Source organism: Mauremys reevesii, linkage group 15 (genome assembly GCF_016161935.1).
Source record: "Mauremys reevesii isolate NIE-2019 linkage group 15, ASM1616193v1, whole genome shotgun sequence".
Lineage (NCBI taxonomy): Eukaryota > Metazoa > Chordata > Testudines > Geoemydidae > Mauremys > Mauremys reevesii.
This window is the reverse complement of record NC_052637.1, coordinates 28,397,298-28,424,113: the sequence shown is the minus strand read 5'-3', so window position 1 is coordinate 28,424,113 and position 26,816 is coordinate 28,397,298. Positions and strand designations below refer to the sequence as shown.

Sequence of the window (26,816 nt, the reverse complement as noted above, 5' to 3'; positions counted from 1 at the left end):
AAATTAACTCTCTCTTTCAGGGAGGCAAGATTTCTGACCCAAACACATGTTGCCTGGCCTAACCAAATATAAATACTGGTATCTCTCACGTGTACGGCGGTTAGGACAGCTGTCTGCAAAGAGCTCTGGAATATCCTGTCCCCTCTCTCTCTCTCTCTCTCTCAATGCTACCCCCTCCCCAAATGTATGGGATTGGGGCAGGGTATCCATTGCACACTGGACCGGAAGGGGTTAATATGCCAGACAAGCCAATTAACTCCACAGGCTGCACCTGGAGGAGGTGCCCCAGGAGCAGGGAGCAAACTGGAAGCAGGGTAGCCGGACAGGAACAGGTGGGGCCTGTATGAAGCCAGGTAGCTGGCAATAGAAGGGAGCTGCAGGGAAGTAGGCTGCAATCAATCCCTGAGAGGAAGGAGTTAGTGACCTAGAGAGGAAGGAAGCTAGGAGAAGACTCTGGGGAAAGCAGTAAGGTAGGACAGTGCAGGCCTTGGCTGGTGATTGCAGGGCACCTAAACCAGAAGGAACTTGGAATAGAGGGTGAGTCTGGATTTCCCTGCCACCAGTGGGGATGTAGGGTGGGTCTGGATTTCCCTGCCACCAGTGGGGATGTAGGCTGAGTAGACGGCAGCGGACTGCTTGGGACAGTTTGTCCTGGAAAGACTTTGTTATACTACTGCTGGAAGGGGGGGAATGCATATGGTGGCCTGGCTGGAGGGCTGAGTTGTGAAGAGGAGGCTGTGGTTCCCAAAGTGAGAGAAGTCTGCAGGGCAAGAGGATGACAGCAGAGACACCACCAGGGGAGGGTGCAATGCCTGGTTGGAGCTACTCCCCAGGACAGCCAGCACGATGTACCACCAGGAGTGGTGAATGCACCCTGTGACTGGGATCCCTTTACCTTTGTTGCTTTAAACCAGGGGTCTCAAACATATGGGCTGCATGTGGCCTGTGGAGTTATTTCCTGTGGCTGGCAAGCTCCCCTCAACACCCCCCCCACCACCTGCATGCCATGTCCCCACTCCTCTGCCAGGCACTTCCTGCTGCCAAACAGCTTTTTGGGGGGCACTTAGCACTTTCCAGGAGGAAGTGGGGAGGAGCAGGGAGCCATGTGCTATGGGGAAGAGGCTGAGAAGAGTTGGGGCAGGGGTGGGGATTTGGGGAAGGGGTTGGAATGGGGGGTGGGAAGAGGCAGGGCAGGACCTCATTGGGGGTGGGGGGAGGCTTTTGTACCTTCATGTGAAAAGGTGTCAGTGATGTGGCCCTCGGGCCAATGTACTAGTCCTCATGTGGCCCTCATGGTGATTTGAGTTTGAGATCCCTGCTTTAAACAGTTAGATAAACACAGAGACTCTGCAGACTGTAGCCTCTGTGTAACCTGGGTGCCTGGGGAGTTGTTAGCCTCAGATGTTCCTGTCGTGTGTAAAAGTATGGGCTGGTGACTAGGGCAGGGGACAAGATGAGGACAGATCTCCTAGGACACAACCATATACATGCTCTGCTACCAACTTGCTGCCTGACCTTGAGTGAACCCATGGAAAAGGCATGATACTGTGCCTTACCTTGGACAGCCCGTTGAGCTCCTCAGATAAAAAGGGCCATAGGAGTAGGAAGTACTAAGATATTGGTTTTAGCTTTTACTTTAAAAATAATAAAAGGGCCCCAGAGCAATTGCTCATCCACAAGCAGAATTTTTGCTGACCCACTAGAGCAGGGTTAATGCTGCAAATCAACATTTGCAAACTTTCCTATGGCTTCCTAATGGCAGCTGCTGCTTTACTTTCTGTTCATGGATGTTTGGGGAATGGCTGGTCTGTGTTCAAATATCCCGTGCGTGTGTGGGGTGGGGAGATAAAGGTCCTTACTGTCAGTACCGGGTTGATGGGGTGCCATGGAGCCAGGCCCATGTGGTCTGCTCTGCTTGCACTGTGCCCTGAGACCCTGCCAGCCCGCTGGCTTCCCCCTCCACCCATCACTTGCCCCTCTCGACCTGCCTGCCGGTTGGCCTCGAGCTCCTCCTGGCTGGACTCCAGTGCACCTCTGGCTCCACAGTCTCTGCTTCCCACCACCTGTTGGGCCCCACCTGTCTCCCTGGAGCTGAGCCACCTGAGACTGGTGCAGAAGCCTGACCAGTCTCAACCAGTTGGGTGGGGGGGCTTGGCTGGGCCCCTCTAGACAAGTGGGTCCTGAGGAAGCCCGGCCAGGGGCTGGAGTGGTTTTCCCTCCCTGGGACCAGCCACGGCTGCGCTGCTGACTCAGCCCTGCAGACACAGTTCCCTCCCAGCAGGGCTGGTGAGTGTGGCCGGGAGGGGGGTGCTGGGCTGTGAGGGGGCAGGGAAGGGTGTGTGTTGGGGCATTAGGAAGTGTGGTTTGTGTGGGGTGCTGGGCAGTTGGGGGGGTGCTGGGCAGGGGAGGTGTTGTACAAGGTGCCATGTATTTGTGGGAGGGTCTGGGGGCAGTGCATAGCGAGTTGGGGGGGGCGGGGTCTGGCCATAGGGAGTTGTGGGGGAGGGGTGTTGGATGGGGGGGGGCAGTGGGTGCAGTATGGGCCCGCCCCTGAGGGGAAGGGGCATGCGAGCATCACAGGGCCGGGTGAGCCACTGTGCATCTGGCAACTGCCAGTTTGTAAATAGTGCCCTTGGAGGGGGGCTGGCCCAGGCCCTGCCATGCCCTTCCCCATTGCCCTTCCCCAGCCCCTCGCTCCAGGGACTGATCTCCCCAGGCCATGCTCCACTGCCCTTATGGGGGCCCACAAATATGTTTGGCGCCGGACCCACAAAAGGTTAATCTGGCCCTGCTTACTGTTCATTGGTCTCTTGTTCAAAAACATAGTTGCTCAGTGGGGGGGCAGAAAAAAGTGCTGTGTGACTTAGGTGACCCATCACCTGCCACAAAACAGCAACTAGGAAAAGTGAAATTAGTATTGACCCCACAGGCTAAAGTGTGGTTGCATCAGTTTGAATAATTAGAAATAGTGAACACAAGGACAAATATCCAAGTCTGATGGCAGATTTGCCAATAAAAGAAAACAGATGTCTGACTAACCCAACTAGCTTTCCTGAGAATCTCCACTTCTCCTATTGGACTGATTCAGTTTTTAGACTGGGCTTTTTTCAGAGGTGTCTGAGTTACGTGCTCAGCTCCCATGGAGTTCCAGTGAGAATAAGGCACCTAACTCTCAGGCCCCTTTGCAAATCCCAGTTTCAAAGCCATACAACTCTTCATCTGCACAACGTCCACCACCTTCCACCAATTATTTCTGCTCTGCCGCTTTCTCTGCCTGTTAGTTTGTCATCAGGAGAGCAGAATGGTGGGCCCAAGCTGCAACACTCAGATTTCTGACATTTGTGCATTCAGGAATGTTTGGACCCAGGATTATGGCTCAGACCAGCCTAAAACTAGAGGCAATTTGTCAAGTTCAAAACCAAATGCAGCACTATCTTTCACTTCCATGCTGGCTCTGTGCCCTGAAATCTCAATTGAAAAGCTAAGGTAGCACTGAGGATCTGTTTCCATTGCATTGCCAATCCATCTTGAGACAGGACCTGGGAATCTCATGTGAGGGGCTAAGTGTGGGCTTCTGCGGGCTTTGGCATTTCCTCCCGCATCAGGAGGTGGGCTTGGTTATCATGTGCAGAATAGTGCAGCTGTGAGATTGATTGTATGGTTACTTTCTTTCTGCAAATACAACTGCATTTCTCTGGGCTATTTTGTGTCCAAAAGAACAACCCACAGAGCTGATAACTTGAAGCATTTTACTGCATGTACCCTTAAGCACAGTGAAACTTTATCTGAATGACACCCTGAATATTTCACAAATCTATACGCAATTGCTGCCTTCAGCAACGATGAATGCAGAAGTACTGGGAAGGGAAGATACTTTGGACATGAAGGAACAAATTCGGCCTTGAAATAGCAGATGTAATGCCACGGACTTCATGGGAGCTCTACTGGGGCTGAATTCAGCCTGGGAAGTCTGCAAGTTCCCATCTCATGGGATCTGGCTGCTTGTTTAACTCAAGCTTTCTTCATAGGTGTAAAGCTGAGGTTTCTCATGGCTCTGCTAGGGAAACATTAATAGGGACACTTTGGAACTGCTGAATGGGCAGTGTTCACACCAAACCTGTAATCGCTTGATGGATCAGACAGGGACACTGGAGGGGTCCAGGGGGAAGCATTTGAGCTAAAGAGAGCAGGCTGATGCTAGGAGAGCTGACTGTGCTGCACAAGCCAGGAACTGGGAGGTGGATGAGAATAGTAGTAGCAGGGGTTGAAAAGGACAGGCTGAGGAAACAGCATGTACAGGAGACACTAAAATCCAGTGGGCTTGTTGGTGGTCCTAGGTCCCATGGCAATAACTGGAAGGTTGGACAACTGAAGGAGCCAGCTCTCCAGGTAGTGGGCCCATGTGCTCATTTAAACTAAGGCACCTGTATGTCATTCTGGCAGTGTGAAGGGGTCTTAAAGTAGTTCACTGATTCCTACTTTTATATGAATTACAGCAGCATTCAGAGCCCCAGTCATGTCCCAGGACCCCATTGTGCTAGGTGCTGTACAAAGAGAACAAAGACTATTCCTGCCCCAAAGAGTTTATAATCTAGACCTGTTTACACTGTCAGTGTGGGGTAAAGGTATAAGTGAAAATCTGCCTGCTAGCTAGAGCAGGGGGCTGAGAGCCAGAATCCTTGGGTTCTAATCTAGGCCCTGCTCTGCCATTGACTCAGGTTGTGTGAGACTGCTGCCTCAGTTTTTCCCTCTATAGAATGGCTATAACAGCACCCCTCTGAGGTTGGTGGTGTTACTCTAATTCATGTCCATAAGGTGCTGGATAAGTGCAATAAACTGTCAATTGTGACCAGAGCAGACAACGGCTCCCCTCCTATCCAGTCTGCCCTGGAGCCCTACAGTTAAAGGGCTTGGTGGTCAGTGACCACACTGAACATGAGGAGGCGGAGGGTGTCCAGGGTGTATGGGGCTATTGCCACAATCACACTTACAAAGATGCAGAAAAAGCACTGGGCTAGGACAAATAAAAAGCATCCAAGGCCACAATCCATCACTGTATTTCTAAAATGTGCCTTCATAGAGTTTCCCATTTACAGGAGACATATCAATGCTTTCTCATTACCAACCATACTGTGGCATGGAGCAGAGCAATAACTGTAATGACAGAACTATATTTCACCACCGTTATTTCCTTGTTACAGAGTCTTCCATGCTCGTTTCAGAAAATAGAAGGGGAAAAGAACATTCTGCAGCAGTGATATATTTCCCACCCTCCCCTGGGGCTATCACCCCTAGGTTATGCCTTTCCTGCAAAGCTAAGGTGTGATTGTAGAATGGGTAGGCATACCTATATTAGCGTTAGTCTAGCTAGCATGGGTAGTCGTGGTGAAGTCATGGCTGCTCAGGTTTATACATGGCTTGCTGCCTGAGTACTAACCTTCAATTAAGCCCATGCTGCTGTGACTTTGCTACTATTATCTGCACTAGCTGGACTATAGCATGGGCATGTCAACCCATGCTACAATCACGTCTTCACTTGCAGTGAAGACATACCCCAGAGGCTGGTTGGGGTTGCCATCTGCTACCTATCTGGGGGGCAGTGAAGAGGTTGGGATTGGTATCCAATTGATAGAGCTGTGAAGCTTGAAGCCAATTGCACTCTGAGCTTGTTGCCCATTGGAAACTCTGCCTAGATGACTATAAAGGTTGCCTGAGGTTTTCAGGCCTTTGGGCTGTGTTCACTTGAGTTTTGTGTAAATTGTTAACTAGGAAACCATGGTGCCTTTTGATTTCTGTGCACTCAAGCTTTACATTTCTAAGCACTGCCTCTGGCTGCAGTTCAGCGGCCACTTTTGTCCAGCCTCAGTACAGACAGTTGCAGAGGAGACGTGCACTGTGTGCCCAAACTCTCTTGTGCACCCTCTCTCCTCCTTGTGCCCTCCCCACCCCGGAGACCTGACTTTAGTCCTAGACAATCTGACTGTGAAAGACCATTGACATGCAATGGAGTTGCGTTATGAGTTTGTGAAGGGCTGGTTTCTCAGGACATGGATGAAACTTGAGGCTTCTGCTGTGTTTTGTTTGCAGCTTGAGGGTCTGTTTGATGCTCAAAGTCACAACAAAGTAGAGTGGGCCTGATTCTGTTCTCTCACCAGTTTTACACCAGTGTAACTCCTGACTTCATTGGAGTTACTTCCAATTTCTGTGGGTGTGAGAGGAGAAGCAATCCCAGAGGTTGCAAAGGCACTGAAATTTAAAAGGGAAAAATTCATATGAAAAATGCAAATGGAAATGAAGTTCCAGTACAGTCCTAGAAACTGCACTTCATAGCTAAGCACAGTAGTTAATTTGATCTAATAGGTGGCCTAATCTAACTCCTAAAGACGACAATGACAAGACTCCCATTGACATCAGTCAAAGTTGAATTTGGCCCATAATACAGACTCCGGGGGGAAGAGATGAAGCTCTGCTCCAGATGAGGATATTTGTTAGCAGGCCAAGCTTATGGGCTTTCCAGGGTAGGTGTCTTGCTCTTGATTTTTGTTTAAATACATATTACCTGATTTGATACAGACTACTTCAGTGGTCTACCTAACAATGATTGTGCCCTAGGAGGAGGAAATAACAGATTTCTACTGTAGGTGGAGTCCATGATACAGTAGCAGATTCTTCATTAAAGCCAGATGGGCACAAACAGCCTACAGTGTCAGGTTCAACTAAACAAAGGGAACAGGCTTTTTCTAAGGGAAAGACTGGGCCCTAACTTAAGTCTCACTAAATGGAGGCAAAAAGGCCTTCTTACAGCTAGAGTTCAAATCAAGTCAGCCCAATGGGGAGCTGGCTACTGCAGCAGTCCCTCTAGAACTGGTTTACAACCTGCCGTCTGTGGATCCATTTAAAAGGAATCTGCACTTCCACTTGAAATTTAAGGCTCTGCAAATGGAAAAAAAGGCTGACAACCACTGCTCTAGACTCTCAGGAAGCAATAACTCTCTACAGATCAGCTCTGTCCCCCAAGCTGAACGTTTCCAGAAAACCATACACATGCTCACAGTAGCATCTCTGCAAGGTAACTCTGCATCTGATCAACCTATTACTGTGACCTTACAAGGTCTCTCTCATGCACTCTGAATTTGTGTTACCATTGAGTTCTCGCTGGCACCTTTCTCACAGCCTCTATTGGTTTCTCTCTCTCCTGGATTTGTGGTGTGACTTTTGCTTGCAGCTTTATCATAGCTGGTAAGGTGGCTGGACTGTCTCTCATGTGGTTCCTCTAATGTCCTTTCCTGTAGCCTCCCAAAACCCCCTCAGCAGGTGGATTCCCATCTCTTCCAGGGCCAATTCTGTTACCTGCACTGACTTTCATGGGCTCTTTTCCCTACTCAAGGCTGTGGAAACATCCCCAGTGAATCTTCTAACCTGGAACTGTACAGCACTGCCCTTAGGACTGTGCAAGAACTTAGTCAATCATCTGCAGGAATAAAAATGGAATCCAACCCTTAGTCCTTCCCTGCTGAGGAGAAAGGAAATGCAGAGAGTGTCATGAATGGAAAAATAAAGTAATGCTGATTATTTTAAAAGCAAGCAGCTGAATCTCACAGCCTTTCCCCAGATGAAATGATCTGCCATTGTTTTAACAGGATGAACAGGTTGACCTGGGTAATTACAGGTCTGTCAGTCTGACATGGATCCTGGGCAAAATGATGGAACAGCTGATACAGGAACTGATTAGTAAAGAACCAAAAGAAAATAACACAATGCCACTGAACATCGATTTATGGAAAATAAGTGTCTTACAGAAGTCGGTACTGCACAATATTTTGATTAAGAAACTAGAATGATATAAAATCAACATGGCCCACATTAAATGGATTAACAACTACAATGTATCCATTCCCCAATGTAGTTGTAAATGGGGAATCATCACATGGGTGTGTTTCTAGTGGGGTCCTGCAGGGATCCGTTCCAATCCTGGTCTTGTGCTACTTCACACCTTTAGCGATGGTCTGGCAGAAAACATAAAATCATTACTGATGAAGTTTGAAGATGAGACAAAATTTGGGAGAGTGGTAAATAATGAAGAGGGCAGGTCATTAATACAGAGAAATCTGGCTCTCTTGGTAAACTGGGTGCAAGCAAACAATATGCATTTTAACACAGTTAAATATATACCTCTGGTAACAAAGAATGGAGGCCATACTTGCAGGATGGGAAGGACTCTATCCTGGGAAGTAGTGACTGAAATGATGTGGGGGTCAGGGTGGAATATCACCTGAACATGAGATCCCAGAGTGGCCAAAAGGAATGGACAAAGAAATAGAGGTTATATTACCTCTGTGTTTAGCACTGGGGTGACTGCTACCAAACTATTGTCCAATTGTGGTGTTGATAAACTGGAGAGGGCTCAGAAAAGAGCCACAAGAACAAATAAAGGGATGGACATGTGCCACATAGTGATGACTCACAGAACTCTATCTGTTTATCTTGACAAAGAGAAGGTTATGGGGCGATTTGATCAGACTAAAGTACCTACATGGGGAATAGAAATTAATAGAGGGCTCTTCAGGCTAGCAAACATTATAAAAAGATCAAATGTCTGGAAGTTGAAATCAGACAAATTCAAGCTAGAAATAAGATGCACATGGGGATTCCACAACCTCCCTAGGCAATTTATTCCAGTGTTTAACCACCCTGGAATAAATTGCCTAGGGAGGTTGTGGAATCTCCATCTCTGGAGATATTTAAGAGCAGGTTAGATAAATGTGTATCAGGGATGGTCTAGACAGTATTTGGTCCTGCCATGAGGGCAGGGGACTGGACTCAATGACCTCGCGAGGTCCCTTCCAGTCCTAGGTTCATAGACTCTATGTTTAACAGTGAGGGTAACTAACCATTAGAACAATTTACTAAGGATTATGGTGGATTCTCCATCACTCCCTACTCTTAAATCACGATGGGATGTTCTTCTAAAAGATGTATGCTCTAATTCAGACAGGAATTAAGGAAAGCCCTATGTTATGCAGGAGCTTGGACTAGATGGTTACAATGGGCCCTTCTGGCCCTGGAATCTAGCATTATGAAATATAGGAAGGGACTTGTTCTGCTGCAAGATCCCAGCAGAGCACTGGGGGATGGAACTGCTGCCAGACTTAAGGTAAGATTGGTGGAAAGGCTTGAGTGACACAAGGTAACATAACTGATGGTTACAATACAGGGTAGAGCCCTGTAGTGGGACTGGGATCCTGCAGGTCCCACAGGACCCGCTGCCATAATAGCAGGAGCAGGTAAGATATACTTTGTCCACCCAATCCTTCCTGCATAAACAGGCTGCAGTAACTTGCAGGGAAGCACTAAATCTCTTTTCAGTTGGTCATAAATAGAATTTCAGCAAGGTAAAGCAAGACCTTAGTTAAAAAAAGGTATTTAATACTTTAAGTGAGGGTTGAAAGATTTGATGCTGATTGTAACAGCAGTGAATGTATTTTTTTTACATAAAACAAATCTTGCTTAAATTATTTTCATGGTAAAATGTCTGAGCTCAGTTTATATACAATACATTAAAAAAAGTCAAAGTAGATTCACCATGCTATCTTTCTTGCAGGATTTGTGGGACCTAAGGTTTTTGTAGGTGGGAGCAGGATAAAAATGCAAGAAAACAATGCAGGAGCAGGTGGGAGTGGGGTTAAAAAAAATACCCACCAGGCTCTAATACAGCACAATAGGCATAGGAAGTGACCAAGAGTTTGATTCACTGTGGTCTGGAAATGAGACCTGCTGGTTCCACATGAGCTCCTCCATGCCCCTGTCATTAGACTCCTGTACTCCCCACACTATGCGGAGTCCCAGGACAGCTCTGTCCCCTTGCATAAATTCCCTCAGAAAACCAGCCACCCACACACATTCTCCCCTCTTTGGGACAGCTTGATCCCCAAGCACGTCCTATTTCTAAGACACCTGCTACTTGCATCCCTTAGTGAACCTTCCATCTTGATTTACCTGCCCCAATGCACAATCCATGATGATTCCCCTCTGCCATGCATGCTCTCCTCATTTAAAGTTACCAAGCTTTCATGCATACTCATCCCTTGTGAAATTCATACCCCATGTGCATTGTCTCCTGTTCCTTGTGCTACTATCACCCCCTCTAATGCAAACTCCAGTGTCCCAATGCATGCTTTATGCAGTGCACCAACCATCCTATGAAAACTACCCACACCGGGCAAGCCACCTCTCCACCATGAGACCCCTTCGCCCACCAATGGAGATCACTGCGCATTCTCTTATTCACTAACCAGCTCAGTAAAGAGTCTGAACCACCTTCCATCAAGCCAAGCTCTGCACATCCTAGGAACTGGCCCCTAAGGAAAAAGTACTTCTGGTGTCTGTTACACTTTGTTGTAGCCACTTGCAACCATGCATGGACCCGGTAATCATTGAAAATGCAGCTGCTTCTCAGTGATGTACAGGGTCACAATCTATTTCCTTGGCTGGCATTTCTTACAATGCATGAACTGGACAGAAAAAGCCAATTTGTTTTTGTGAACCAAGCTGATCGAGAGAGGCTGAGGAAAATATTATTCTGAGCAGATAGGGTGGCAAAGTCCTAAAGAGTAGTACAGCAAGAGATACTGAATATACAGGCTTCCAGATCTACATACACCTATGTATTGTCTATACAGTGTATGTACAATGCATGTAGCAGCACTTACAGATGCACATACAGAGAGAAACAGAAGCAATGGTCTGCATCTCCCACAAATACATCCATGATTTCTTTCAGGCTTCCCCTTCCACATAGAATACCATACACAAACTTATCCAAAACATTTTTCTCCTTCAAATCCCTCTTCTGGACCCAGGTCTGCTATGATAGCTGCAGGGAACCAGCCACCCAATGATGGCCAGATTGGGTGTCAGTTGAAGGCAGCTGGTTTTATACACAATATAAAAAGAATCCATTCAATGATTTGCACTAACCAGTTGTGCATGCACTTACTGCAGAATCTTCCCCCTCTCTTGCCACTGCTCTCCTGCAGCTTCTTAAACCTACCTGGTGCATCTCAAAATTTTGAGAGGCAAGCTCTAAAGGGGCAGGAACAGTGGTTTATTCTCCACATTCCTACCCTCAGTGGAACTTTTGTGCAATTATAATCGAGGCCAGGATCCACAAAGGGACTTGGGTGTTAGGCATGGTGATGCTCAGTGTCATAACTTTTGGTCACCTAGAAAATCACGGGAAGAACCGGGTGAGCCATACAACCTGAGTTAGGAACCTAGGGTCCCTATAAAATGCCTGGGGAGGGGTAGGTGCCTTAGAATGCAATCCACAAAAGCCAGCAAGCTAGACAGACAGACACCTAATTTAGCCAATGGGAAACACTGAGGAGAGGAATGTGTGCTAAGCCCTACCTCTCTGAAGTAGTTCAGTGCCTATCCTTGCTAGTGATCTGCAAATGGGAACCAGTTGCCTGGAGTCAGGTGGCTTAAGCACTTAAATTGTTTTTTGTGAGCATGAGTGAAACAGCTGCCTCAGTCCCTTCTCCAGACATTTTGTGTATGGTAGTGTGACAGGTTGGACCCCCCCTGTTCGGGATGCCACATGATATACTGGAGTCGCACTGAGCCCACCCATTCCATCAGCCTGGGCTTCCTCATCCTATCCTTGCTGTGCCGTGCCATGCCCTCAAGCTTTCTTTAGCACATGCACACAGGTAAGGCCACACCCAGCTGCTGCCACAGACTGAAATCAGCTCTCTATGGGATGATTCAGCTCAGGGATTTACCCAGCATTCTCATGCATACCTCCTCTGGGGTGTAAACCCAAAATTATATTGTATAGCAATCTGTACAGCACAAGCTCATAAAAATCACCCCCTCCCTCAAGAAGAAGAGGGATATGCACAGCTTTTTGTCCCCTCCAGATATGAATTGTACAAACTGGTTTATAGAAAACAAAGACAAGTTTAACTACAAAAAGTAAATTTGAAGTGATTATAAGGGATAGCAAACAGAATAAAGCAGATTACTGAGCAAATAAAACACAATATGCAAACTAAACTTAATACACTAAAGAAACAGGTTACAAATAGTAATTTCTCACCCTAAATGTTGTTTTAGGCAGGTTGCAGAGTTTCTGCAGCTCAGACTTTCCCATTATTTCTCTTCAGAGGATAGACCCCTGTCTCAACCTGGACTCAGCCCTTGCCTTTCCCCAGTTTAGTTCCTTTGTTTCTTCAGGTGTTTTTAGCAGTCTTCCTTCTTGGGTGGGGGTGAGGGCAATGGAGAAGAGTCCTGATTAACTCACTTCCCAGCCTTAAATAGGATTTACATAAGGCGGGAATTCTTTGTTTCCACTGGAATAATACCAGCAGTGTCCAAGGTGGTACTCTGTATCAAGTGACATCACATGCCTTTGCGGTGTTAAAGCGACTGCAAAACAAGGTTTATTTGTAACATCTACAGGAAGGAACTCCAGGAAGATGAGAGATCAGCATCTTCAAAGACCCATTGTCTTTCCTAATGGCCCACTCAGGCTTATTATGTACTGTCTGGTGGGTGTTCCCCAAGTGTACACACAGTGGTATTTGTTACATAGTCAATATTCCTAACTTCAGATACAGAAATGATACATGCATACATACAAATTGGATAATCGCATTCAGTAAATCATAACCTTTCCAATGATACCTTGCATGACCTATCTTGCATAAAACATATCTTAGTTATGCCATAGTTCTATTATAACTATTTTTACAAAGAATATGGGGTGCAGTGTTACAGGTAGTGCCATCACTCACCTTAAAACTTTCAGCCCAGTGATTAGAGCCTCACCTGAGATGTGTAAGACCCAGGTTCAATTTCCACCTCTGCCTGATTTGGGGGGAGGAAGACGTGTCCTCATCCCTGTGCCTCCTGGACACTGTCTGCATCTTGCTGGTTCTTCCTTGGCTCTGCTCTCCAGCCTGGTCCCATAATGGGCATTTGGACACCTAAGGGGAGGCAGCAGTGCTCATATTGAGAGGCAGAAACTTAGGAGCTGAGGGAACTTTTAGCCTGGAAATTTAGGCACCAAGTGAGTTTAGATGCCTGCAGACATCAGTGCGTGTTTTGTAGATTGCAGTGGAGCCTAAGCCCTGGGGTTTAGGTGCCTAAGCTACCATTGTGGAGCTGGGTCCAAATAACAAATATGGAAAAATAGATAAAATAGAACCTCAGAGTTATGAGCTGACTGACCTAGTTCCAAATGAGGTTTGTGGTTGAAGTATGCAATCAGGCAGCAGTAGAGACCACCCCCCCCCCAAAAAGCAAGTACAGTACTGTTAAATGTAAACTACTGGGGAAAACAAGGAGAGAAAGCAGCATATTTCTTCTGCATAGTGAAGTTTAAAAGCTGTATTAAGTCAGTGCTCAGCTGTAAACTTTTGAGGGAACAACCATAACATTTTTTTCAGAGTTGCGAACAACCTCACAAACACCTTGGGAATGAACCCTCAGATTCTAATCTGTGCAGACTACTATAAAAGCGTGGACAGACAAATTATTGTGGTAGTGCCTAGGACCCCCAGTCACGACCAGCACCCTATTGTGCTAGGCGCTGCACAAACACAGGACAATAATGGTGCCTGCCCACATTAGAGTGCACAGTCTAATACTATACACACAGACCCAGTTTTTCAAGTGCCCAACAGGCTCAGTCAGGGCTAGACTTTCAAAAGAGCCCAACACCTAGCAGCTCCCACCGTGACATTTGTGGTCAGACTTTTGTGGCTGCTCAGTGCCCAACATGCAGCCCAGTTCTGAAAAGCAGGCCCAGGGGTTGCAGTGCAAGGACAACTTTCAGTTACAATTCCACACAAAGTTTCTGTGTGTTTCAAATGTGACTGTGTCCTCACAGTTGCCTGCATGGTTCTTGACTGACATTTAGCGCCTGTTCCTTCTACCAAAATCGAACGAGTTGGCGTGTGTGTGTGTGTGTGTATATATATATATAAAATCAAAGCCAACCGTAGTGTGTTTATCGATTCATTCTGTTACTGCCAGTCCAATCCTGGTCTTGGGGAGTGCCTATGTGGTGACAGGCTGTGTTAGTTTGAGAGGTAGAGAGAACCACAGGTTCTGTCTATGATAGCAGCATCAATAGAGCCTTTTCCTTTCAATATCTCTGAGGAGAATGCTGCAGTGACAGATGATCAGCATGTGGTTGGTCCTTGCTGGATCAGAAGCACTGAAATCGGAAGGATCCCTCTATTCCAGTATGTTCCATTGTTCTGCATCTTTCTCTTTCTTTTGGACTCTTCATGTCCTCACAAACATAAAGGAAAGTCACAAGAATCCTGTGAGTCAGCCCATCCGCTCAGGATTTCTCCCCTAGCCTGTTGAAGTGCTGGTCTTTTTCTGTTGCCATAGAAACAGACAAAGGCCTCTAAAACATCACAGTGGGGTGCGTGTCGAGGTCGCACACTAGAACAGGCAACCATTTTATAGTGATGATAAATTTGGCCGAAGCGTGCACACACAAATAGCTTCTTGGGAAGGCAGAATGGAGATAAATGAGCAAAAATCATTTTACAAAAGTGACCAAGCCCAGTGGTGCGTTTAGATTAAATCTTTCTCTAGAGTTCAGGGAAGTGACACATGGGTTGTAGGAGGATGATCTGTCCCTGAAGAATAAGGCTAGGCAGGCAGACCCAATGCCTAAAAGTGCTTCCAGAGGCTGTTAGTTATCAAACCCTTCATTAACTCCTGTGCTAATGATTTCCAGGTGACTTAAATGGTGTTATAGTCCATTAATTTGCATGGCAGGAATTGGAGAGGGAACCAGGCAAAGATGACCCTCGGAAAGGTTACATCTCTCTATTTAATATGCATTAGCAATGTGCCAAATAGACTACCTTCTGTAATGAGTTGGGGAATGGAGACAGTGGCCCAGATTCTCAGCTGATGTAAATCAGCATGCCTTTACTGAAGACAATGGTGCTATGATGATTACCATCTGAGGTAGTGGCCCAATGCTGCTCCAGATGAGCTGGGAGAATACTGTCAATTTCCATGACTATTGGCTTGACAATATAGATCCATTTTGTTTCTGCCAGGACCATCTCCTGTTTGTGCTTGCTTCACACACCAGCAGTTGTGCATTTGAATTCTACTGACACTGTGCCAGTAGAAAGCACATTTCAAAGGTGGATGCCTGAGTATTCATGCCAGAAGGGATTGCATGCTCAGCCAATCCAGGCACGGAAACAATGCCATGTGATTTGATTAACTAATCACAACTAATTGACACAGCTCTAATGTCCTATATTATGGCAGGTTGTTTTATGGCTCCTTGAACTGGACAGGGAGCCATATCTAAAGAAATGGGCTGTGAGCAATGAGTCAGATCACCAGAGACCTGCGAGTGGAAGATACTCCTGCCTATTGAGCCATTTCTCTATTATCTTAATAGCCTAGTGAACAAACTGGGGGGTTTTATGGGAATGCAGTGAGGGATGACAGAGGAAGAAAGCCCTTGTGGTAGGGATATTTGCAGAGAGGAGGATTTGATGAGGTCCTTATAAGGGCTGGGTATGCCCAATGGGAATTGTTGCCTGGAAAATATTTTAAAACTGCCATTTCCAAAAGCAGAGCAGTCTTAATGCATCTTGAAGGACAAAGTGTTTCTGGCTAGGTTGGCACAGATTTCATCCTCCAGTGCTATTACTATTGGTGGTCAAAAAAATCTCCGCCCCTTCCCATTTGAACTCTACTCCTGAAAAAGCTCTCGGGGACAAAGCGTCATTGCTGACTTTCTTTTGTGTTTTAAGAGACTTTTTTTTTTAAATGATGCAGACAGAACAAAGGCTCTGCAGAAACTGCTTTTCAGCAGGCTGGACCCCAACCTGGCAAAGGGTTCGCTCAGAGTTCTACTGAAGTCATTGGTATTCCTGCAAAGGATCAGGGCATTAATTTGTTTCTAAGCCTAGAGATCATTCAGATCCTTTCCTGCAGACTTCCCGTATGTGGGGAGGGAAAACTAAACTCACCGCAAAAGCTCATTTATTAAGAAAGAGACAATGCCCCACTGAAGTCAGCAGGAGTTTTGTCACTGACTTCACTGAGTGAAGGATTGAGCTTTAATAACAGACCGTGCTTGCAGGAAAGTACCAGGTATTGCCTGGTTTTGATAGTAAGGGCAGGGGCTGTATCTTCTGTGACACGGTGTTAGTGCAGTACCAAGCACCTCTATGGCATTGTAAATGAACAAGGGGGCAAATCCCATTGACCAGACAATGTTAGTAAACCAGGCAGGAGGGTGGATCAATATAATTTCAATGTTCGCTCCAGCACTGCTCCCCTAGTGGCTGCAGAGAGTTTACAGCAACTGCTGAAATTAGAAGTTAGCCTGTCTGTCTCTTCTCTTCCCCCCCGCACCCCTTCTGTCCTTTTCCTAATTGTGCTGAGGTTTGAGATGTAATTTACATCTTGATGTCCTTCTGGCTTCAACAGGCAGGAGTCCTGTACTGATTTAATCACCTCATTATGTCAAACAAGTTGGAGATATTTCTAGGAGTGCTAATAGGTGCCAATTTACACCTCTCCACAGTGTAAGGTCTCTACTTAGCCCTGGTGTGTGTTTATCAGAGAGGCAAAGAGACTCCTTTTGGCTGCTTTCTAGCGAAGGCCAGGCTCACTGGGGTCTAGCGACATCTGCTGCTAGGCAAACTCTCTTCTTGCCACACTCTTTTCAGATTACTTCCAGTCTGGCTTAACAGGGCTGTGGTGGTCACTGAGATCTGGGACATAGTCAGAATCCATTACAGGTGGGCACAGAAAATGACTGTGTTCTCTCCCTTCCTCCCTTGCCCAGTGGCCATTTCAAAGAGGCATGGAAGTCCAATTTCAAATTCTTCTCCCTCAGAGGGGCTCCACCTAGCAGCCATTTCAGGCAGGCTGAATCCGTTCACCACCTGTTGTAAAAGGGTCCTATTTGCTGGCATGGTTCAACAGAGGGAAACAGTGGGCCTGATTCTTTGCAAGCTCACAACTGTGTAAATCAGGAGCCACACAAGGGAGTTACCTGGTATAAGAGGGATATAATTGAGAGCAGAATCAGGCCCAAAGTGGCATGGTCTTAAACCCCTGAGCTGCCCTCAGCCTCTGCATGGCCAATTAAATCAGGTGAAATTAGCACACTGACCTAAATTGCAGCCCTGGGTGCAACTCAGCGGCATTCAATTGTTACCTTATGCCAGGGGGCACATGTCCCAGGTGTATGTCTACACCACAATTAAACATCCCCTTAGCCTGAGCCCTGCAAGCCCAAGTCACCTGGCACGCATGAGCTTCAGGTGTCTAACTGCAGTGTAGACATACCCATAGTGGCCTGTCATCTGAGGTGCATAACTCAAAAGTGTATGCTGAGCACTAGTTAGGTTACAGAGTTTCTCACTTGCAACATCTTTCGACTGAGAGAAGGAGCTCTGCTCCATTGTAAACCTAGGGTATAGAATGAGGCCCTGCTGCCTTACTCACTCGGAAGGAATCCAATCCTAGGTTAGTTTGGATGAAGGTAAATTACTGTGGTGTTTCTAGCGCTAGTGGCCAGATTAGAAGAGATGACTAAGGGAGGGATGTGATAGAGATCTGTAGAACCATGAATGGTGTGAAGAAGGTGAAAATGGAAGTGTTATTTACTCCTTCCCATAACACAGGAACCAGGAGTCATCCAATGAAATTAATAGGCAGCAGGTTTAAAACCAACAAAAGGAAGCACTTCTTCACACAACACATGGTCAACCTCTGGAACTCTTTGCCAGGGGATGTTGTGAAGGCCAAAAGTATAACTGGGTTCAAAAAAAGAATTGGATACGTTCATGGAGGATAGGTTCATCAGTGGCTACTTGCCAAGATGGTCAGGGACACCCATGCTCTGGTTGTCCCTAAACCTGTGAGTGCTAGAAGCTTGAACTAGATAAATTGTTTGGTTCATTCCGTCTGAAGCATCTGGCATCAGCCACTCTTGGAAGACAGGATACCAGGCTGGATGGACCATTGGTCTGACCCTGCATGGGTGTTCTGACTGGAAGCTGCTGGGGGCTGAGCTTCTTTGAAAATCTGGTCATTTCATTTAGGTGCCTAAGTGGGAGCTGAGCTCTTGTGAAAATTCAGCTTAAAAGCCCGTCTTTCCGCACAAGGCTGTCTCAGGCCATATAGTGTAGTAATGCCTGTGGCTGCTAAACTGAGCAAGGAGTCTGGGCTAGGCATGACAGGCTCTAATGTGAGCAGGTCTGACAGGCCCAAATTTCATCTTGAGCTATTCATGTAGGCCTAGCTGTTTGGCTTGGTGTTCCAGTGACCAGCTCATCCCAGGGCTACATGGATACTTCTCCCTCTGAAAGGGAAGATTGCGGATACAGTTTCTTCCCTCACATTTCAGTGACTCCAAATAATATCCTGAAGGTATCACTGGGTGATATCCTGTACCCCCACCTCCTCTTTACTGGCCCATTCTCAGGAGTCAGGCATTTGGAGTGGTATAAACAAGGGCTCAGTTAGAGGGGGGCGCAAGCACATCCTCTAATGGGGTTTAATGAATTCAGAGCCTAAGGCTGAGAAGCCTGATACCAAAGACCTGTAAAGGGCGGGGGGAGAGGGGGTGGATTTGCTGGGTATGGAACTCAGCTGGCTACCATGTTACACAGACTCTTATCAAAGAAAATATTGATGCATCTTTTGGAAAGGTTTTCTGACATCCCTGGAGTTCCTGAGCTAGAATAAAACAAATTCCGAAGGAGGTTGGGAGGAAATCTCAACTCTAGTGTTTGCTGCTGGCGGAAGGTGCCTGACCCACAGCCCTAGAGGTCGCATTTCTGCACCCATTGAACAGATAGCGCAGTGGCAGTGCCAGTGCAAGCTTCCCCTGTGCTGATTGCCATCAGTGTGTCTGCTCTGTTCCGAAGGAGCCATCTACCCTGTAGGTCTCCAAGCACTTCACAAAGGAGAGTGGAATCATTATCCCAATTTTACCAATGAGGACACAGGGCATGGGACTGGACTGGCACATCTACTAGGCCACACTGCCCCTCTTTAGTGCTGAGGTATGTTGCCACTATAGCCAATGATTTTAGTTTATTGTTCATTAAGCTTGAACCTCTAGCAACCAGGGTGAACCCACGGTGGTGTAATACCACATTACAAAATTCACTTTAAATTAAATAAAAGGCTACACCACACAACCCTGCAGTCCTTGGGCTCTCAGCTGAGACAGTCAACCACTGGTGTCGATTCCAGCAGAGCTTTTTAGTGCAGTGAACTCCTATTAGTGAGGAAATGGGCTGCAACCACCCAACTGATTTGTGTGCAAATCAGGAAGTTGCCAACAGAGCGCAACAGTGTTTGGTCACAGCAAATTTGGGGGCTGAATACTGAGGTCTTTAGTTTTCATTCAGGTCTTTCTCAAGGAAACGTCCATTAACGTGACATAAAAATTCAAAGTAGATTTCTGTGCTGATTTCAGTGAGGACCACCAAGGATCTGTCCCTTAGATTGGATCCAAAGGAGAGATGGGTCTGAGCCACAACATACAGATCTGCGTTTCAAATTTCCCTCCAGAGCTTCCAAAATTGAAGGCTGCTCAGATTTTGGTTCAACTCTCCTAGTTCCATCCAGCAACCTAGCAGTGAATTACACCCCTTAATCCATAACCAACCCTCTGGAGCCATCCAGCCTCAGTTTGTTCCCAGACTCTTTGGTCTTGAAGAGCTCGTGCAGCAACAAAAACTCCTGAGTGTGAGCCCGTGTGTGCATGCACACATACAGAGACGACAATGAGATGAAATCTATTGGCTAAGATGCCTTCCTTCCCGGGTCCTCTGTGACCCAGTTGTGGTGCACTGTGTGACTATAAATAGAAGGAGAATGTGCTGGGTAGTAAATCCTGAGCTAATCTTCAGTCCCTTGGGGCAGCGCATTCCTGACTGCACATAGCAAACAGGCTGATGGAGTAAATAAGTTCAGCTACTTGAATTTCAGATTTAAGGCCAGGAAAGGATTGAAGGTGGCTTCTTGGTGCTAGGAAGGAAGAAGGCAGAGGATCGGGGTAGGGGAGAAGAGAAGGTCCTAGGTTCTTTAGTCTCCTTTACAATTTGTCTCTGGGGACAGAATGGCACACGCTGATCCATACTCTTGTTCATTGTGCAGCTCTGGAGATTGTAGAGGGAAGATTCCAAAGCCTGCTCAGATCTGGGAGCTTGAAATTGGCCCTGGTTTGGTTGTCAAACCACTGCTCCAGTTACTTTAAGAACTGTAGTAACTAGTACACCCCACTTACCAGGGCTGGCTCTAGGCACCAGTGTTCCAAGCATGTCCTCAGGGCAGCACTTTTCAAGGGGTGGCCCTCCGTTTTCTTGTGTTTTGTTTTGTGTGTTTTTGCTTCAGCAGCAGCACTCCCCCCTTTTTTTCATTTATTTTTTGCTTGGGGCAGCAAAAAACCTGGAGCCAGCCCTGCCACGTACTAATACGTGGCAGTGACTTGGTGCCTTTCCTCCAAGCTCTCCAAGTACTTATAAGCATTAATTATGTGCCACTCACAGCACCCCCCGGAGGATGGTGTAGAGTATTGTACTTGTTTTACAGATGGGGAATCTCAGGGCTTGTGTGATGGTTGGAGTAGTTGGACTTGTCAGAAGAGGGTCACTCAGGGATTGTGCCTTTCATAGGGGGAGGAATCTTTTCCCTCTGAGCTAAGGAGCAGCTGTGGAGCTGCCCCCACCCCCCCAGCAGAGGCTGCAGTAGTCCCTGCCACTCTTGCTCCTACACCCTGTAGGGGGCAGTGTGCTGTGGATTCATGCAGTGGCAGATTCACTGACCCTACTGCTGCTCCATCCTCCAAACCACACTGTGCAGGGACATAAGGGGATTGGTGGAGGTGTAGAGAGAGACACGCACACCACATGGACTGAGAATACTGTCCCTCTATCCTGCTGCATCTGGGGCTCGATTCACAGTTGCCCTGTGGCCTCTTAGCACCAGCCACAGCCCATGCAAACAGGTGCATAGAAGCTGCGCAGGTTCCCTAGAGAACAGGAGCCCCTCTGCAGGAACTGCATAGCTGGATTTGTGCCCTCGGCAAGAGCCCCTGGTACAAGGGGTATTCCAGGGTGGGCTGGGGTGTGGCCAGGACAGTCCTGCACCTGGGTTTCCTCCACAAGGTCTATAGGGGCTGTGGGTAGCTGGGTACATACTGGGGCAGCTTATCCAATGCTAGTGTCCAAACTGGCCCCTAACAGCCCTAGAATGTCTGGTACAACCCTGTTCATCTCTGTCCCTGCCACAGCACAGGGGCAACTGGGGCCCGTGGTTGGAATATTGGCCTTGGCATGTTGTTCAATGGCCTTTTTCTGTTGAGTTCTATTGTGCTCATTTCCCAGACCTGCTGCACACATTTATGGATCCAGGGCTGGTTCTGGGGGTTTTGCTGACTTGTTAAACTGGGATGGTTACCAGATCCACTCTCCGTAAGCAGACACTGCATGTCTGCTCTCCCTTATGTTCTGGTGATCTCAGCAGATGCTCATTCTGCCTGCAGGACAGAACCAGACCGAACGGCATCCTGGCTTCACATTTGCAAAATCCCCAATCCAACGTGGTAAGCAAAGTGAATTAGCTGTTGTGCTGGGCACACTGGTCAGAGCAAAAGGGCTGGGGGCCTGAGCAAATCTGATTACTACTGGTCCCAGTTGAACCATGGGACCATGAGCTCGTTTGCAGCTCATCCAAGCCGGGTACTAGGGAAGTTAGGGCACAAAGCAAGCACCTTGGCAGGAACTAAATGCAGGAACTGTGCTAAGCTGAACTTCCTTTGGGAAATGCATTGTCAATAAAAGATCTGATTCTTCTCACATTGGTGTGATTCAGGTGTAAATCCACTGAATGACGTAGGTGTAAATCAGGGGTGAGGTCCAGTGCCTCTCCTGCACCCCCATGTAGTGTGCAGCTGCTAACGTCATGTTATTTGTATTACCATAGGGCCTCCCTTATCCCTCCACTCCTGGCAGACCTAGATGTCCCCATGTACTGCCCCTGAAAGGGGTTAGTTCGGTCATCAGCCGAAGGTGAAGTTTGGAGCAGGGAGCGGGCAGGAGGAAGCAATGATTAGATACCATGTGAGAATACCAGATATATTAGAAATACCATGTGAGTCTCAGTGTGAGTGAGATTCTGGCTTGCCCAGCCAACACATTCATACAAGGCAGTTGGGGACATATACTCTACTCCAGTGTGGGCTCCCACATTTCCAATCTGTGCATGGTGGAAGAGCTGCCTCCATAGGGTTGAAACACAAGAACGTAAGGAGGTTACAATTCCCCTTCCCATGTAGGTGAGTGGGGAGTGAGTGAACAGGGATGGGGAGTGGGAGAAGCCCTCCCCCCCCCGCATCACTGAGTCAACATGGAGGGGGAAATAAGCTGCAGTAGGTAAGGCAGAACCAGGCTCTGAACTGTGACTCTGTGTAAGTTTGGTCCCTAGTCTGCTCCTGGGTCAGCTAAGCTTATGCAATGCATCAGTGTTTGCTAAATTTCTAGGGTTTTATTTTTCCTAAGAGACTCTAAAAGCTCTGCCGAAACCGTAAAAGTATGTTGAGGTCCTTTTCTAGCACTCCTCTCCCCTCCCAACACATGTTTAAATTAACTGTCATACCCCAGGCCGGGCTTCTGTCTAAGCTGGCTGAAATAGCTCCCCATGCACAGCTCTCTGGATGAGCATGTCTGCCAGTGAAAAAGTCCCCATTCTTGCCCTTCTGGTGATCTCTCCTGGCCCTTGTGAAGACTGTGCTTAAATCAGAATATGCAGCTTGCTTAAACATTTATCTCCATGTCGAGCAGCATCTCCTACATCTGTCCTCAGGACAGTGAAAGGGCCCACTCCTCCAGCTGTGCTGAAGAAATAACAAGTTCCTTCTCATGCAGGTGATGCGAGGAGGTTTTGCCCAGGAGAGGTTTTGCACGGTCCCCAAAATGTGCTATAGATGCCACCTCCTTCTGATGCTGGTGGTTCTCTGGTCATTGCAGTTACAAACTGAACAGGAAATCAGGACGTGATAGAGAAGGAGGCTAAAAACCTTTAAGCCAGGAACTATAGCCTGGGACTGTGTGTCTCACAGGACCAGGAGTGGGATTGTGACCAGGTATGTAGACCCAGTGCAATGGTTGGCAGGGAAGGGGATTAACCTACTCTCCGTCTGGCTAGAGGAGAGCCCACAGTTGCCCCTGTTGAGGGCAGGGATGTGCAGGGCCAGGCCAGCTGTGAGGAATTCCTTGATTCTCTCCCAGGACGCTGTACGTGAGCGGGGATGTGCTCTACCCAGCTGGGGTGTGAGACTTGGGCCCTCTCCTCTCCATAACTCACTGAAGGGAACCAGACTTTAGAGTTACCTTAGGGCTTGGCCGAAGGGACCCCTCACCTTCTCCCTTGGCTTCAAGCCCTGTTGCATTTGTTTGGTTCTTAAAGACAGGACATCCTTTTACATCGACTTTTCTCTTTTACAATAGAGCATGTCACAAAGTTGCTTAAATGCCACCTGAGTTTGCAGAATCCACTCTGTCTCCTGCTAGTTCTTGGTTCCCCATTGTCCTTTTCAAAATCAGGCCCCATTCCTACCCTACCCCTAGATATGAATGCCCGGAGGAGGGTTTAAGGAATTCGCTCCTAAAGTGTGTTTACCTTTTAGGACACAATACACTCGTTCAGGCCTTTGAATGTGAGAGCAGTGGGATTGTGGGTAGTGACCTTACTTGAAATTAGGGTCTGACATTTGTTAGACATGATGTGTTTAGCTCTCTAGAGGCACTAGTCTGAGCATATGATGTAGTGAAGCTACACTGATTTACTCCAGCTCAGAATTTGAACCATTCAGTCCAATGGACCTACGCCAAGTTGGTCCAGGCCCTCAGCTTGTATAGAGACTACGTTCTTGTTGGAAAGTCCTACCCATCTCCTCTTAGTCCTGTCCCTAGGACAGTGGCTACCACTTCTACAGGCCGATGTACCAGTTGTACCAAGATCTCTGCTGGACTGGCCAGTGCCTGGTGCCCTCTCATTCAGTTTTACGTGCTCAGCCCTGCAGTAGAATTTGGCTTGCGCACACCTGTTCCCAGGACTCAATAGGTGCAACCCTTCCCCCCCTCCAAAGTGGAACTTGGGCTGCTCCACATCTGAGGGGTTTAAAACAGTCCTGTGCTCCCTTGCGTGCTAGAGTTCACTAGTGGAAGGGTGGAAGGCTCTAGCTCAGAGGAGAAGCTCAGAATGCCAGTCATGAAAGCACAAGGTATTGATACAGATATGTGTGGGCCACTACCCTGGACAGATGCTAACATGGGCAAAAGACTACATCTCCAAGAGGCCAGTGTATTGAGTAATTCCATTGGAAACAATTGTCAGCAGAATTGCAGCTTGTGTTAACTGCTCCTGCTTCTTCTCTCAGGAACACGACTACTGATTAGAATTTCCACTCTAGCTCAAGGGCTGGGGCAAGCATGTTTTTCCTCCTAATCTAAAACAGTCTATTTTATAGGCTGTCTAGCTAGGAGGGCTCCTTGTAAATGTTTTCCTATAAAATATCTACATCCTATAGATGTTTAAGAGTCAGCTTCAGTGGCCCTTCCGGCTCAGCAAGCTGTTTGCTTCTGAAGCAGAGGTGATAGGGTGCCACAAAGAGAAGGTATCAGAGGGGTAGCCGTGTTAGTCTGGATCTGTAAAAGAGTCTTGTGGCACCTTATAGACTAACAGACGCTTTGGAGCATGAACTTTCACGGGTGAATCCGACAAATTTCGTGGGTGACATGAAAGCTCATGCTCCAAAACGTCTGTTAGTCTACAAGGTGCCACAAGACTCTTTGCTGCTTTTACAAAGAGAAGGATTATGTTTTATGGCTTCCACATACTATAGGTGAGGCTAAAAAGCTAATGACTCCCTAAACGGTACTGTGAAACCCATCCATGCTGCAACTAGGAGCTCTGAGCTGAGTCATGTATCATTCCCAGAATGTCAATCATTTTCTCACTAAAATCCACGAGTCAAATGTCACAGTGCTGCTATCTTAATACCCACTGCTTTCTCTAAATCCCCGAGTTATTTTCTTGATGCATATACAGTTTGGAATAGCTGTAAAATAGAAATTCCTCAAAGCTTACAGCATTTCATGAGCAGAGTTATGCTCAGCACAGATGCAAGACTAATCAACACTTTGAAGGATTTGACACTTAAGAGATGAATCCCTTTTGGGGGGGAGGGGAAGCAGTGATGATATTATAGCAAGTTAATTAGCTATGGACCAGTCTAGGAGTCACAGTCTTAGGGCTGAAATCTTTGGGTAGGTGAGATAAGAGCTGGATGAAATTAATAGACCAAAACTTTTTTTTTTTTTTGAGGAAGAGAAGCACTGATTTTGGCACCACTGAAATGTTTTATGAATCTCATGTTGGTTTTGCCAAATTTTGGTTTTAAAAAAATCCAAAAAAATTGAAATTTGTGTTGACATTTTCTAAATTAAACATTTCAGTTTTTTGGTTTGACACAACTTTTTGTTTTAAAATTTACTTGCATGCATTTTGAACTTTATTTTTAAAGATTCAAAAGCATTAAATTGAAAAGAGATGTTCTGATTTTGGTCAAATGGAAATTTTTTTGTTTGACCCAAAGCAAATTTTTGTAAACTTTTTGATTAGAGGAGATCTTTTTAAAAAAATTGTTTTCAGTCCAACCAACACAATTTTTTTTTTTTTTTACTTTTTTGAAATTGCCACTGAACCAAAAAAATCACTGATTGAATAAGACCCATGTTTGAAATTTGGCTTTCCAGGAAAGTCACTTTCTGTTTTCTTAGTCTATACTGATCCATTCCATTCACATCACAACTAGGTGAATCTTTGTAGCCAAATCAGGTTAGTATTAGCATTTCCCATCCCTCAAATGAAGTCCCACTTGCTCTCAGTTCCCAATGTATCTGAAAACGTGAAGCAAGCCAGAAGGGGAAACTTTAAGGAGCGCTCTTTGATCTTTCACAGAAAAGTGTGTATATAATCTCTGTCTAGTGATTGCATAATAATAATAGGAGATATACCAATCTCCTAGAACTGGAAGGGACCTTGAAAGGTCATTGAGTCCAGCCCCCTGCCTTTACTAGCAGGACCAATTGAACTCACAACGCTGGGTTTAGCAGGCCAATGCTCAATCCACTGAGCTATCCCTCCCTCCCATGTGTACTGAAACATTTTTTTAAAATGCACAGTACATGGATTGCCAAACAGCAACTTGTTTTACTTTGTGTTGGGGCAACACACCAATTGTGGGTTGTCAGTAGGAGCCCATAATGTTAGAATGTAAAGTCCTGAGGTCAAACACTGCTCTTTGTAGGCTCCTATTGTCTAAGTGGACTCCTCACTAGAGAGATGAATAACACATGTAGCTAGTATGTTACATCTGGACTGGAACAATGGACCAATCTTTAAAATAAGGGCCAAGAGCTGCAGGCTAGGGAATGTGCTTATTGTGGGCCCAGTTTTCTAAAGGTGGGACACCCAGTTCTGTGTTTGGAAGCTGAAATTGACATGTAAGTGCCCCAGTACTCATTTTTGGGTAATCAAGTGCCAATTTGACCTCCAAATGCAGAACTGGACACTTTTATTTTGATGCCTGTTAGACTGAGACCTGATCAGGAGAACCTGTGCCTGCCTCATTTATCTTCTTTTTTCCTCCCTTTCTGTAGCCTTGTCTGCCCAATGAGTAACAATCCTGAAAACTGACAAACTGTACCCTGGATCTCACTAATAATACC

At 46.7% G+C, this 26,816-nt stretch overlaps 2 long non-coding RNA genes across 3 annotated transcripts in view; one reads left to right on the top strand and one right to left on the bottom strand.

Moving 5' to 3' along the window:
• Positions 1 to 365: 365 nt before the first annotated feature.
• The window catches only part of LOC120382846, a 108,295-nt gene continuing 81,844 nt past the window's right edge, over positions 366 to 26,816 (top strand). For both annotated transcript variants that reach the window (XR_005588256.1, XR_005588257.1), the window contains exon 1: positions 366 to 537. This is a non-coding gene — a long non-coding RNA (uncharacterized LOC120382846). The remainder of the gene's footprint in view (positions 538 to 26,816) is intronic.
• Positions 7,808 to 14,380, bottom strand: LOC120382847. The gene is made up of 3 exons (XR_005588258.1): positions 14,005 to 14,380; positions 12,832 to 12,989; positions 7,808 to 8,006 (listed from the first exon to the last, which is right to left on the bottom strand). It is a non-coding gene; the product is annotated as an uncharacterized LOC120382847 (long non-coding RNA).